The sequence below is a fragment of the Rutidosis leptorrhynchoides genome, chromosome 3, assembly GCF_046630445.1.
Source record: "Rutidosis leptorrhynchoides isolate AG116_Rl617_1_P2 chromosome 3, CSIRO_AGI_Rlap_v1, whole genome shotgun sequence".
Classification (NCBI taxonomy): Eukaryota; Viridiplantae; Streptophyta; class Magnoliopsida; order Asterales; family Asteraceae; genus Rutidosis; species Rutidosis leptorrhynchoides.
The window spans coordinates 256,918,013-256,932,343 of NC_092335.1; positions in this window are offsets into that span (position 1 = coordinate 256,918,013).

Sequence of the window (14,331 nt, forward strand, 5' to 3'; positions counted from 1 at the left end):
TGTGGAGACAACTGCATCAGAGAGCATGCTCTCCTCTTTCCTCTTTGGTAGCTATTTGCAGGAACACCACAATTCAGTTTGGTAGCACTATTTGATTAAACAAATAGAATGTCGTGTTCCCTAGGCATTGATAAAGGATAACACATGTTTGCACATGCGTTAAACTTCTGCATTCCCTCGTGGTCTTGTAAGGTTACTTGTCAGCCACCGACACATGTTCTTTTCTGTTCAACTTTGTCTTTGACTTCTGTTGAATAGTACAATTGATGTAGACCACTCAGGAAACCACTATGCTTGTAATGGAGCATATCTGTCTTGTGTAGTAAGCTGCATTCTAGATATGCTGGTTCTTCATTGCCTAGACACTTGGTATTCTTAAATTGCTAGGTACACATCCTGTGCTGATTGAAGAATGATGTCTACCTTGTGCTGGTAGACTAGGAAGCATACTAAACACTTGACACAGTGAAATCTGCTGTCTATACATAAACAAACTTGTGCTGGCTGCACATAACATTTTAGTGCAAATAAATTCTGTTTTTTCATAATTAAATCCTTAATTAATTTGGGGACTCAACAATCTCCCCATATTTGATGATGACAAAACCTATGGCATAAAGGGAAAACACTAAAGCCAGCACTAAGGGACCTAAGGAAAAATAGGCAGTAAATTTATCCCTTTTAGGTTTGTTTTGGGATTTTTTACTGATTTATCTATATCTTATAAATTGATATGATTTTTGAAGATAAAATCATTTCATTTTCATTGCAACAGAGTATATGCAATAATTACAGAATATTATAATGAAATATGAAATAGCAAAAGATACAGTTTAAGCACTAGAAGACTATCTGTCCTTGTCTTTATCTTTTTATCTCCAGATAGCTCTTCTTCATTTACTTTGATGGCTGCCCAGGCTTCAGGGAACAAGATAGGTAGCTCAGCAGGGTCATATACTGGAATTTGAGGGGGTAGAATGATGGGACCTTTTCTGTGTGGGCTAGCACCAATGGATTTCTTTCTTTTAGGCTTCTGTGAAAGAACTTCTTCTACATTCACTTCTGGTGCATTCCCATACTTGAATGCTTTGTTGAAAAGCTCTTGAAGACCACGTTTCAGTGTGTCTTTTAGAGCACTTTTACCTTTATCAATGAAGTACTGCAGTATCTCCATCCATTCACTGAACCCAAAAGACCTTAGTTCAGTGTATTCTACCCTCTCATAAATATTGTTTTCCCTGCTGACACTGAAAGCCCTTTTTGTGCCTTTTTGCACCTTGATGATCTTACTAGGATTTGATCTTCTGGTCAACACATCACCATACTTGCTCCTATAGTAATGATCAGATAGCTCTATTGTTCGTTCAGTTTCTATAGGAGCTACAGTAGGTGCTTTCTCAGCTGATTCCTGTTCATCAAGTGCCTTATCCTGAGCTTTGACAATGGCTTTTGCTAACTTTAGAGATTCAGCTTCTTTTTGTCTGTCAGCAGCCAATTTGTCTTCTTCTTCCTTAAACCTCAGCCTTTCAGCAAATTCAGCATCATCCCTTCTTTGCTGTTCAAGTTGAACACTTGCAAGATAATCATTAATCATGATGTTCAGGGATTTTCCTGTGGCAATCAACTGTCTGCCTTCATCAGTAGTCATGGCATCACAGTATTGATTTAAGTTCATATCCAGCTGCAGAGCTTCAAGAGCTTTCTCTTGATCATTATGTAGTCTTTGACCACTGTTGTATAGATACACATCAACCTCAATGCTGAATTCCAATGCATTGATATAGAATTGCTGATCAAGTGGGTGATACAGCAATCTAATTTGGCGTATCCTTTTAGGTATAGCTGATGCTCTTTGTTCCAGCAGTTCAAGAACAGTGATCTCAAGCCTGTAAGCTTCTCTTTCATCTGGATTCATCTTTCTTAAATCGGGTTCTCCTTGTGCAGTTGAATCATCTTCCCAAGTAGTGTGTTTATCATTACATTTTAGGGAAGATGGAGGATATTTGAAGAATGATTCTGCTGTGCCAGAAGGACCCACGGGTTCAAAGTCGAGTTCATCCCGTGTCCTATCAAAATAAGTAAGAGTCTTTGCAGGAATTGGTGATAGAATAAACGTTGAGCTGCCCCTACCCCCAGACTGTAAAATTGGCAACATCAGCAGAATCGTTATCATGTTTAGCACCCAGCTCATCCTCCTTTGCTGGGTCTTCAAAACTTGTTACACCCAGAAGTGTGGTCTTCAATTACAGCACTCCTTGCTATGTCTTCAGTACCAGCTGACTGATTAGTATCAGCTGGTACAACTGCCACAGTACCTTCACCAGCTACCTCAAATAAGGGCTCTTTCTTTAGGGGCTGGTTGTTCCTAGGGGCAGATTTTACCCTTTGTTTATTGATTCGCTTGGGTTCAGCTGGTGATTCTTGTGTTGATACTGGTTCTTATGGAGGCAGATAGGGAGTGATTGCTAGATACTCCCCCTCAGCTGATTCACCATCATCAAGGCTGATGATATCTACTGGTTGTAATTGTGCAGCTGGCTGAGCAGTAGATGCAAGTCGAGAAGATTGGCTGGTTTCCAATATAGCATCTAGCCATTTCATAAACACATATGTTCTTTCTCCTCCTGATCTATTTGAATCTAAATATCTTTGCATTTCTTCTGGTGTCATCTTTTTGATTCTTTCTGCTCGATCAGCATACAGCTTGGCTTTCTTTTTGTCATACTTCACCATGAACTTAGCATGTCTTTTTAATTCAGCCCTCTTATGTTCATCTATGCTGAGTAGTTCATTATGAATTTCACGCTTATCAGGAGTGAGGGTTCATCTATGCTCAATTCTATGTCTTTTTCGAGCAGCATAGGCCTCAAATCTAGCGTTGAAAGCATCATTTAAATCCTGCTGCCTCTTCTGATGCCTCTCTATTTTTATTTTCATTTTTCGTTCAATTGTTTGAGAGACAGCAAAAGATTCAGCTACATCCAGTTCAGACACATCACTGGGCTTACTGCCAGAACTAATATCATTCACAGATGTGGCAGGCATACTGGGTTGAGATTCACCACAGCCTTAACACCTGCTTCAGTATGAGTGTTGCTGGGCTTAGGGCCAGTACCTTGATCAGCACCATCACCACCATCATCATCCCTCCTTTGCTGTTTTGGGGCTTTCTCATGCTCATGCTCCCCCTCAGATTGTTTCTCTTTTTATGCTTCTTAGCTTTCTTCTCCCCCTTTTTGTCATCAGCAGGGGCAGAAATAGCAGCTGGGGAAACACGTGCATCGAGATCACTACCTGACTCTGGAACAAAAAAGGAAAAGTTATTCCAGTCAGCATCAGCAGGAGAGAGATGTGCACCGGTATCCACACCATATTGTCTGAGGCATAGGTTTAAAGATCGAACTTCATTCCTAGCAACACCCATGGCCATTTGATTTACGCTTGCTCTTACATCAACTTGAAGAGCAGCCATGCATTGCATTACCTCCACCATTTGAACATAAGCAGAGGTACGAATCATTGTAGCCATCTGCTGTTCCTGCGACTCCAACCTCTCTGTCAATACCCTATTCTCTTCATTTAGGAAAAGATTCCTTTAATTAGAAGCATCACGTTCAGCTTGAAGATGGGTAATATGATCAGCATATTCATTATGAGAGAGGATTCGCTTCTTAAGATTCTCCTCAGCTTCATGGTGTTGGACAATGGCATCCACTGCTAGATCTGCAAAGGCACATACTTGTTTGAGCTGGGCTTCACTAGTAGACGTTGTAATGTACCCAGCTCTGTGAATAGCTTTAGCCATGCAGTCAGTAAGAGTGTCGTGGATGGTTTTCTGGATATCTGGTGTGATTCTGGCAACTGTACGATAAACAGCCAGAGTAGATACCTCAGCCACCTCATAGGGAACAGATCCACTGGTTGAGGGGAGATCACTAGCAGCTGCAATAGGAGTACCTCCGTGGGGTGGTGGAGGTGGAAGGTCAGAATCTGACTCATCACCATGATTACCATCATTTTTACCTTCACTTGAAGGTTTAGAACCACTAGTATCCTTTGCAGTATCATTTTTATCATCATCATCACTGAGATCCACTGGTTTGTCCTTGGAGCCAGTCATATTATCATGAATGACTGGCTCTTCCTTACCAGTACCTTTATCAGCATCATCATCAGAGGAAGAAGATGATGAGGAAGAAGCTGATGAATTAGAAGGTACTGGCGAATCAGGAATGTTTTGCATTACACATTTACCAGTAGCAAGATCAATGATGAACTTGAGGGGCCTCCATATACTAGGTCATGGAGAAGCAGCAGGAGCCATACCAAAGTAATGGTAGTATGGCTGCTCATTAACTTGCTGTAGAGTGGCCAGCCTCTCATATACCTCTTCACGGGCTGGTTGATCAAGCTGAGACAGTAGTTCAGTCAGCTCTTCTTTGGGTAACTTGCTGGCTGAAACTAATGCACTTTGAGGAACAATAGTCAGCTGATCCACCAGCAAGGCAATTTTGAGAGTGATAGAGGCTCCCCTGTAAATTAAGTTGGGCACAACTTCATCTGGATCTGGTACCTGGCACACGTACTTGGGCTTTTCACCAGACACAGAAGCCGGAGTAGTGTCAGTAGTAGCGGCAGTAGTGGTACCAGCATCCATAGTGGGTTCTGTAGAACCAGTAGCAGCAGTAGGTGACTGTGCAGTAGGTAAAGAAGCAGTATCTGCGGCACCTTTAAAGAAAGTATCTGGTGTTGACTCAGACACCTGTAGATTACCAGCAGGATCTACAGTAATAAATTGTCTCGATTGAAGATCAGCAACATCTGGAAAACCAACAGAACTAGTGACATGTCCAGAATATGTAGCATTTGTTGTAAGAAGCTCATTAGTAAGCACCACGTCATCCTGGTCACCACATTTAGTGATTTCCTCAAGAACCTCCTGAGCAATATTATCAATAACTTTTTCAAGAGCAGGAGGAGGTTCTGTTATCATCTCATCAACCACCTCAGAATCAGTAGTTGAAGTAGCAATACTGGGAATAGGAGGAGGAATAGCAGTAGCAGTATCATCAAAAACCATCTCCTCATGACCAATAGGAACAGTTAAACCATCATCAACGTGATCCCCAGTATGACCAGCAGCAGTAGAAGTAACAACACTAGTATCAGCATCACCAGTAGGCAAATCAGGAGCACCAACACCAGTAGTAGAAATAGAGAGCTCATCAGTAGAAACAATAACATGCTTTTCTTGCTCCCCCTCTTCCTGTTCATCTACCCTACTAAGAACTGAAACAAAAGAACATTTTATGTTAACAACTGCAGAACCAAATAAATTTGACTCAACAATTGCATCTGTTGTTGGTCTCTGGGGACAGACTGGTGATTTAATCAGCCCTTTGATTGAGACAGAGTGAGGTGTCTGTGAGTGCAGCTGTGACTCTGCTGACTCATTGGCAACACATGTTGACCCAGATTGTGTAAGAGTTCTGGCTGGTAATGATGTAGGAGTATGACTCTTATCATGATCCAAGTGATATTTAGGTTGTGCAGTAGCCTGAGCTGATTCAACACGATGAGGACCCAGATCAAGTCTGCATTGGGGGTCAGTTATGTTCTCTGCTAGTTGTACTGTCAGCAGAGGATATTTATTGAAGTATAATTTTGAAAAATGTGGAAGTACCTGGTTAGAAGTGTATGGGTTGCTACTATTCTTAACACTAGTTTTAAAACCAGTCAGCTTGGGAGTTAAGGTTATACCTTTAACTCCGCGTTCATTTTTCAAGTCAGCAGTTAAAAAAGTTTTAATTAAGTTAGAGATTTCTGCTGTTTGGTCTAGAGACGCACCAGGTTCCATATCAGCATTCTTTTCAGAAGCAGCAGTTGAGACTGGGGCAATCTCCCCTGTGGCATGCTTGGAGCCAGTTTTCGCCCATTTGGATTTGCCTGTTACCAAGAAATAGATGAGCAACGGATTCCAACACTAGAAGTGGGTAGTCAGTATATAGGACTAGGGCTGTTCCTTATTATCAGAGAGCACTATATTCTAATACAACTACTGCTTTACTAGTATCTGAGACGGTGGCTGTTCTAGTTGAGGTAGCTAGCTTCTTCCGTTTAGCAACTGGCTTACGTTGAGGTCCCTCCCCCTCAGCTGGGGCACTACCAGAGGTAGTTGATTGGTGAACTCCACCCCGAGCAGCAAGATACTCGAGCATTCCTGGTGTCAAACCAGTATATGGAGCAGCTGGTGCTTCTTTCGTCATCCCCCCTTGTTTCTTTAGAAGGTCAAACGATTCGTCAGTAATCTGCTGGTAAGCATCACCCAGCTCGTTTTCAAACACAAGGCTTAAGAACCTTAGAAATGGGATTAAATGTGTTCTTTTGGGTGCAAGCACCATTTCCCTTAATCTCAAGAAGATTTCAGCAGCAAAATCAATATTACGGTTGAACAACAACCCATAACCGATCTTAAGCTCAAAATCTGAGCACTGATCGAAACTACCAGACTTCTGGCTAATGCACTGTGTCAGCAATCCAAAGAAATAGTACCAAAGTGGTGGCATATGCTTCCTCAAGGGCGTATGAGCTACTGGACCATTAAATCCAATAATATCGAGCACCTACCTCCTAAATTCATCACTTATTGGTGAATTAACAAATGGTCCACCTGGTAGTTGAAGAGCACGTATAATGGCATCAACGGTGATTGAACAATTTAGGGTTTCAGTAACCATGCAACGAATACATGGAGCATTATGTTGAGTGGTGGCCATGGTGGCAGTGTACCAGGATCTGGCTAAGCAGGCTGGATAAATTCAAGAAGGAACACCAGTGATTGCTCGAGCAAGTGGTGATTTCCTTATGTAATTGATTAGAGTATCGTAGCCCATGTTGGCTTTAAAATTTGGGATTAAAAGAGCATGAGCAGCATTGCCTTTAGATAGGCGAATGAGTGCATGATCTGGTGCATTAGCAGCCTTGACAAGGCTTGGATGAAGATTGAATAGTGGTGCCTGTGCAATCGGTTCCTCCAGTGCCGGTGGAGGTTGTTGTTCTGGTTGTTGTTGTTCCTCCGGTTGTTGTTTCTGTTGTTGTTGTTCCTCAGGTTGTTGTTGCTGTTGTTGTTGTTATTCCTCAGGTTGGTGTTCGATGGGTGGTAATTGTTGTTGGTCTGCCATTGATGGATTATAAAGATGAATGTTTGAAGATATGAAAATTTGAGGATTTTGAGAGAAGAGTGTGTTTTTAAAAGTTGAATAACTGAAGGGTATTATGGAAAATGGATCGCCTTATTTAACATTTCGGATTGGTGGAACAAGTGTAGGTGAGAGAAAAATGACAGCTGTCATCTGCATGCGCGTGGACAGATGTGACAGACTGGCACGTTTTCGAGGGGACACAGACTATTGACATGACGTATAATCGGCTTAAACACTCATACCTCCCATTACGCATTAAATGTAGCAGGTTTTAATTCAAAATGAAGTTAAAGACAACAAAATAACGTTTGTATCAAATATAAAAATTCTTTGTTACATTTAATATATCATGAATCTAATTTAAATCATTGGGAGTAAATGAGTTTCAATTTTAAGGTATCATTTAACGTTGTGAGCTATTTATTATTTTATTTTAGACATTGAATAACCATGATATAACAGACCTTGTTATGCTGATTGTTTGTCATGTAGGCAGTAAGTAAAGAATTTGTGACATACTGGTTTGCCCTACATGTTGTAGAACCAACACACTGAAATGTCCCGTTCATATTGATTATAAACGTTCCATATTAATTGATTTCGTTGCGAGGTTTTGACCTCTATATGAGACGTTTTTCAAAGACTGCATTCATTTTTTAAAACAGCCATAACCTTTATTTTATAAATAAAGGTTTCAAAAGCATTACGTAGATTATCAAATAATGATAATCTAAAATATACTATTTACACACGACCATTACATAATGGTTTACAATAGAAATATATTACATCGACATATGTTTCTTGAATGCAGTTTTTACATAATATCATACAAACATGGACTCCAAATCTTGTCCTTATTTTAGTATGCAACAGCGGAAGATCTTAATATTCACCTGAGAATAAACATGCTTTAAACGTCAACAAAAATGTTGGTGAGTTATAGGTTTAAACTATATATATCAAATCGTAACAATAGACCACAAGATTTCATATTTCAATATACATCCCATACATAGAGATAAAAATCATTCATATGGTGAACACCTGGTAACCGACATTAACAAGATGCATATATAAGAATATCCCCATCATTCCGGGACACCATTCGGATATGATATAAATTTTGAAGTACTAAAGCATCCAGTACTTTGGATGGGGTTTGTTAGGCCCAATAGATCTATCTTTAGGATTCACGTCAATTAGGGGGTCTGTTCCCTAATTCTTAGGTTACCAGACTTAATAAAAAGGGGCATATTCGATTTCGATAATTCTACCATAGAATGTAGTTTCACGTACTTGTGTCTATTTTGTAAATCATTTATAAAACCTGCATGTATTCTCATCCCAAAAATATTAGATTTTAAAAGTGGGACTATAACTCACTTTCACAGATTTTTACTTCATCGGGAAGTAAGACTTGGTCACTGGTCGATTCACGAACCTATAACAAATATGTACATATATATCAAAGTATATTCAAAATATATTTACAACACTTTTAATACATTTTTATGTTTTAAGTTTATTAAGTCAGCTGTCCTCGTTAGTAACCTACAACTAGTTGTCCAACGTTAGATGTACAGAAAAAAATTGATATATATTATGTTGAATCAATCCACGACCCAGTGTATTCACGTCTCAGGCTAGATCACAAATCAAAGTATATATATTTTTGGAATCAACCTCAACCCTGTATAGCTAACTCCCACATTACTGCATATAGAGTGTCTATGGTTGTTCCAAATAATATATACACATGGGTCGATATGATATGTCAAAACATTTGCATACGTGTCTATGGTATCCCAAGATTACATAATATATTAGAATACATGTATAATACAATATAAGTTAGCTAGGATACGATTAATATAGATTTGTTACCAATTTTCACGTTGCTACAACAAGAAAAATTATCCAATCTTGTTTTACCCATAACTTCTTCATTTTAAATCCGTTTTGAGTGAATAAAATTGCTATAGTTTCATATTGAACTCTATTTTATGAATCTAAACAGAAAAAGTATAGGTTTATAGTCGGAAATATAAGTTACAAGCCGTTTTGTAAAGGTAGTCATTTCAGTCGAAAGAACGACGTCTAGATGACCATTTTAGAAAACATACTTCCACTTTGAGTTTAACCATGATTTTTGGATATAGTTTCATGTTCATAAGAAAAATCATTTTCACAGAAGAACAACTGTTAAATCAAAGTTTATCATAGTTTTTAATTAACTAACCCAAAACAGCCCGCGGTGTTACTACGACGGCTTATGTCCGGTTTTACAGTGTTCTTCGTGTTTCCAGGTTTTAAATCATTAAGTTAGCATATCATATAGATATAGAACATGTGTTTAGTTGATTTTAAAAGTCAAGTTAGAAGGATTAACTTTTGTTTGCGAACAAGTTTAGAATTAACTAAACTATGTTCTAGTGATTACAAGTTTAAACCTTCGAATAAGATAGCTTTATATGTATGAATCGAATGATGTTATGAACATCATTACTACCTCAAGTTTTCTGGATAAAGCTACTATAAATGAGAAAAATGGATCTAGCTTCAAAGGATCCTTGGATGGCTTGAAAGTTCTTGAAGCAAAATCATGACACGAAAACAAGTTCAAGTAAGATTTCCACTCGAAATAAGATTGTTATAGTTATAGAAATTGAATCAAAGTTTAAATATGAGTATTACCTTGTATTAGAAAGATATCTTACTATAAATAATAAAGATTTCTTGAGGTTGGATGATCACTCTACAAGATTGGAAGTAAGCTAGCAAACTTGGAAGTATTCTTGATTTTATGAAACTAGAACTTGTAGAATTTATGAAGAACACTTAGAACTTGAAGATAGAACTTGAGAGAGATTAATTAGATGAAGAAAATTGAAGAATTAAAGTGTTTGTAGGTGTTTTTGGTCGTTGGTATATGGATTAGATATAAAGGATGTTTAATTTTGTTTACATGTAAATAAGTCATGAATGATTACTCATATTTTTGTAATTTTATGAGATATTTCATGCTAGTTGCCAAATGATGGTTTCCACATGTGTTAGGTGACTCACATGGGCTGCTAAGTACAGATCATTGGAGTGTATATATCAATAGTACATACATCTAAAAGCTGTGTATTGTACGAGTAGGAATACGGGTGCATACGAGTAGAATTGTTGATGAAACTGAACGAGGATGTAATTGTAAGCATTTTTGTTAAGAAGAAGTATTTTGATAAGTGTCTTGAAGTCTTTCGAAAGTGTATGAGTACATATTAAAACACTACATGTATATACATTTTAACTGAGTCGTTAAGTCATCGTTAGTCGTTACATGTAAGTGTTGTTTTGAAACCTTTAGGTTAACGATCTTGTTAAATGTTGTTAACCCATTGTTTATTAAATCAAATGAGATGTTAAATTATTACATTATCATGATATCATGATGTATTAATATATCTTAATATGATATATATACATTAAATGTCGTTACAACGATAATCGTTACATATATGTCTCGTTTCAAAATCATTAAGTTAGTAGTCTTGTTTTTACATAAGTAGTTCATTGTTAATATACTTAATGATATGTTTACATATCATAATATCATGTTAACTATATATATATATATCCATATATATGTCATCATATAGTTTTTACAAGTTTTAACGTTCGTGAATCGCCGGTCAACTTGGGTGGTCAATTGTCTATATGAAACCTATTTCAATTAATCAAGTCTTAACAAGTTTGATTGCTTAACATGTTGGAAACATTTAATCATGTAAATATCAATTTAATTTAATATATAAAAACATGGAAAAGTTCGGGTCACTACAGTACCTACCCGTTAAATAAATTTCGTCCCGAAATTTTAAGCTGTTGAAAGTGTTGACGAATCTTCTAGAAATAGATGCGGGTATTTCTTCTTCATCTGATCTTCACGCTCGCAGGTGAACTCGGGTCCTCTACGAGCATTTCATCGAACCTTAACAATGGGTATCTTGTTTTGTTTAAGTCTCTTAACCTCACGATCCATTATTTTGATGGGTTCTTCAATGAATTGAAGTTTTTCATTGATTTGGATTTCGTCCAACGGAATAGTGAGATCTTCTTTAGCAAAACATTTCTTCAAATTCGAGACGTGGAAAGTGTTATGTACATTCGCAAGTTGTTGAGGTAACTCAAGTCGGTAAGCTACTGGTCCGACACGATCAATAATCTTGAATGGTCCAATATACCTTGGATTTAATTTCCCCCGTTTACCAAATCGAACAACACCTTTCCAAAGTGCAACCTTAAGCATGACCATTTCTCCAATTTCAAATTCTATGTCTTTTCTTTTAATGTCGGCGTAGCTCTTTTGTCGACTTTGGGCGGTTTTCAACCGTTGTTGAATTTGGATGATCTTCTCGGTAGTTTCTTGTATTATCTCAGGACCCGTAATCTGTCTATCCCCCACTTCACTCCAACAAATCGGAGACCTGCAATTTCTACCATAAAGTGCTTCAAACGGTGCCATCTCAATGCTTGAATGGTAGCTGTTGTTGTAGGAAAATTCTGCTAACGGTAGATGTCGATCCCAAATGTTTCTGAAATCAATAACACATGCTCGTAGCATATCTTTAAGCGTTTGTATCGTCCTTTCGCTCTGCCCATCAGTTTGTGGATGATAGGCAGTACTCATGTCTAGACGAGTTCCTAATGCTTGCTGTAATGTCTGCCAGAATCTTGAAATAAATCTGCCATCCCTATCAGAGATAATAGAGATTGGTATTCCATGTCTGGAGACGACTTCCTTCAAATACAGTCGTGCTAACTTCTCCATCTTGTCATTTTCTCTTATTGGCAGGAAGTGTGCTGACTTGGTGAGACGATCAACTATTACCCAAATAGTATCATAACCACTTGCAGTCCTTGGCAATTTAGTAATGAAATCCATGGTAATGTTTTCCCATTTCCATTCCGGGATTTCAGGTTGTTGTAGTAGACCTGATGGTTTCTGATGTTGAGCTTTGACCTTAGAACACGTCAAACATTCTCCTACATATTTAGCAATATCGGCTTTCATACCTGGCCACCAAAAATGTTTCTTAAGATCCTTGTACATCTTCTCCGTTCCAGGATGTATTGAGTATCTGGTTTTATGAGCTTCTCTAAGTACCATTTCTCTCATATTGCCAAATTTTGGTACCCAAATTCTTTCAGCCCTATACCGGGTTCCGTCTTCCCGAATATTAAGATGCTTCTCCGATCCTTTGGGTATTTCATCCTTTAAATTTCCCTCTTTTAAAACTCCTTGTTGCACCTCCTTTATTTGAGTAGTAAGGTTAGTGTGAATCATTATATTCATAGATTTTACTCAAATGGGTTCTCTGTTCTTTCTGCTCAAGGCGTCGGCTACCACATTTGCCTTCCCCGGGTGGTAACGAATCTCAAAGTCGTAATCATTCAACAATTCAATCCACCTACACTGCCTCATATTCAGTTGTTTCTGAATAAATATGTGTTGAAGACTTTTGTGGTCGGTATATATAATACTTTTGACCCCATATAAGTAGTGCCTCCAAGTCTTTAATGCAAAAACAATCGCGCCTAATTCCAAATCATGCGTCGTATAATTTTGTTCGTGAATCTTCAATTGTCTAGACGCATAAGCAATCACCTTCGTCCGTTGCATTAATACACAACCGAGACCTTTCTTTGATGCGTCACAATAAATCACAAAATCATCATTCCCTTCAGGCAATGACAATATAGGTGCCGTAGTTAGTTTTTTCTTCAATAACTGAAACGCTTTCTCTTGTTCATCCTTCCATTCAAATTTCTTCCCTTTATGCGTTAATGCAGTCAAGGGTTTTGCTATTCTGGAAAAGTCTTGGATGAACCTTCTGTAGTAACCAGCTAGTCCTAGAAACTGGCGTATGTGTTTCGGAGTTTTTGGGGTTTCCCACTTTTCAACAGTTTCTATCTTTGCCGGATCCACCTTAATACCTTCTTTGTTCACTATGTGACCGAGGAATTGAACTTCTTCCAACCAAAATGCACACTTTGAAAACTTAGCGTACAATTCTTCCTTCCTCAATACTTCTAACACCTTTCTCAAATGTTCACCGTGTTCTTGGTCATTCTTTGAGTAAATAAGTATGTCATCAATGAAAATAATGACAAACTTGTCAAGGTATGGTCCACACACTCGGTTCATAAGGTCCATGAACACAGCTAGTGCATTAGTTAAACCAAACGGCCTGACCATAAACTCGTAATGACCGTAACGTGTTCGAAAGCAGTCTTTGGAATATCATCTTCTTCCGGTTCCTCTTCGAGAACTTGTGAATCAGTCCACGAAACATTCCAATTTACATTTGACTCTTCATTATTATTAGGTGAGTCAATGAGACTTGTTCTAGAGGTAGACATCTATCACATAATATCAAACACGTTAAGAGATTAATATATCACATAATATTCACATGTTAAAAATATATAGTTTCCAACAAAAATGTTAAGCAATCATTTTTAAAGAAAACACGGTCGAAGTCCAGACTCACTAATGCATCCTAACAAACTCGATAAGACACACTAATGTAAATTTTCTGGTTCTCTAAGACCAACGCTCGGATACCAACTGAAATGTCCCGTTCATATTGATTATAAACGTTCCATATTAATTGATTTCGTTGCGAGGTTTTGACCTCTATATGATACGTTTTTCAAAGACTGCATTAATTTTTTAAAACAACCATAACCTTTATTTTATCAATAAAGATTTCAAAAGCATTACGTAGATTATCAAATAATGATAATCTAAAATATACTGTTTACACACGACCATTACATAATGGTTTACAATAGAAATATATTACATCGACATATGTTTCTTGAATGCAGTTTGTACATAATATCATACAAACATGGACTCCAAATCTTGTCCTTATTTTAGTATGCAACAGCGGAAGCTCTTAATATTCACCAGAGAATAAACATGCTTTAAACGTCAACAAAAATATTGGTGAGTTATAGGTTTAAACTATATATATCAAATCGTAACAATAGACCACAAGATTTCATATTTCAATATACATCCCATACATAGAGATAAAAATCATTCATATGGTGAACACCTGGTAACCGA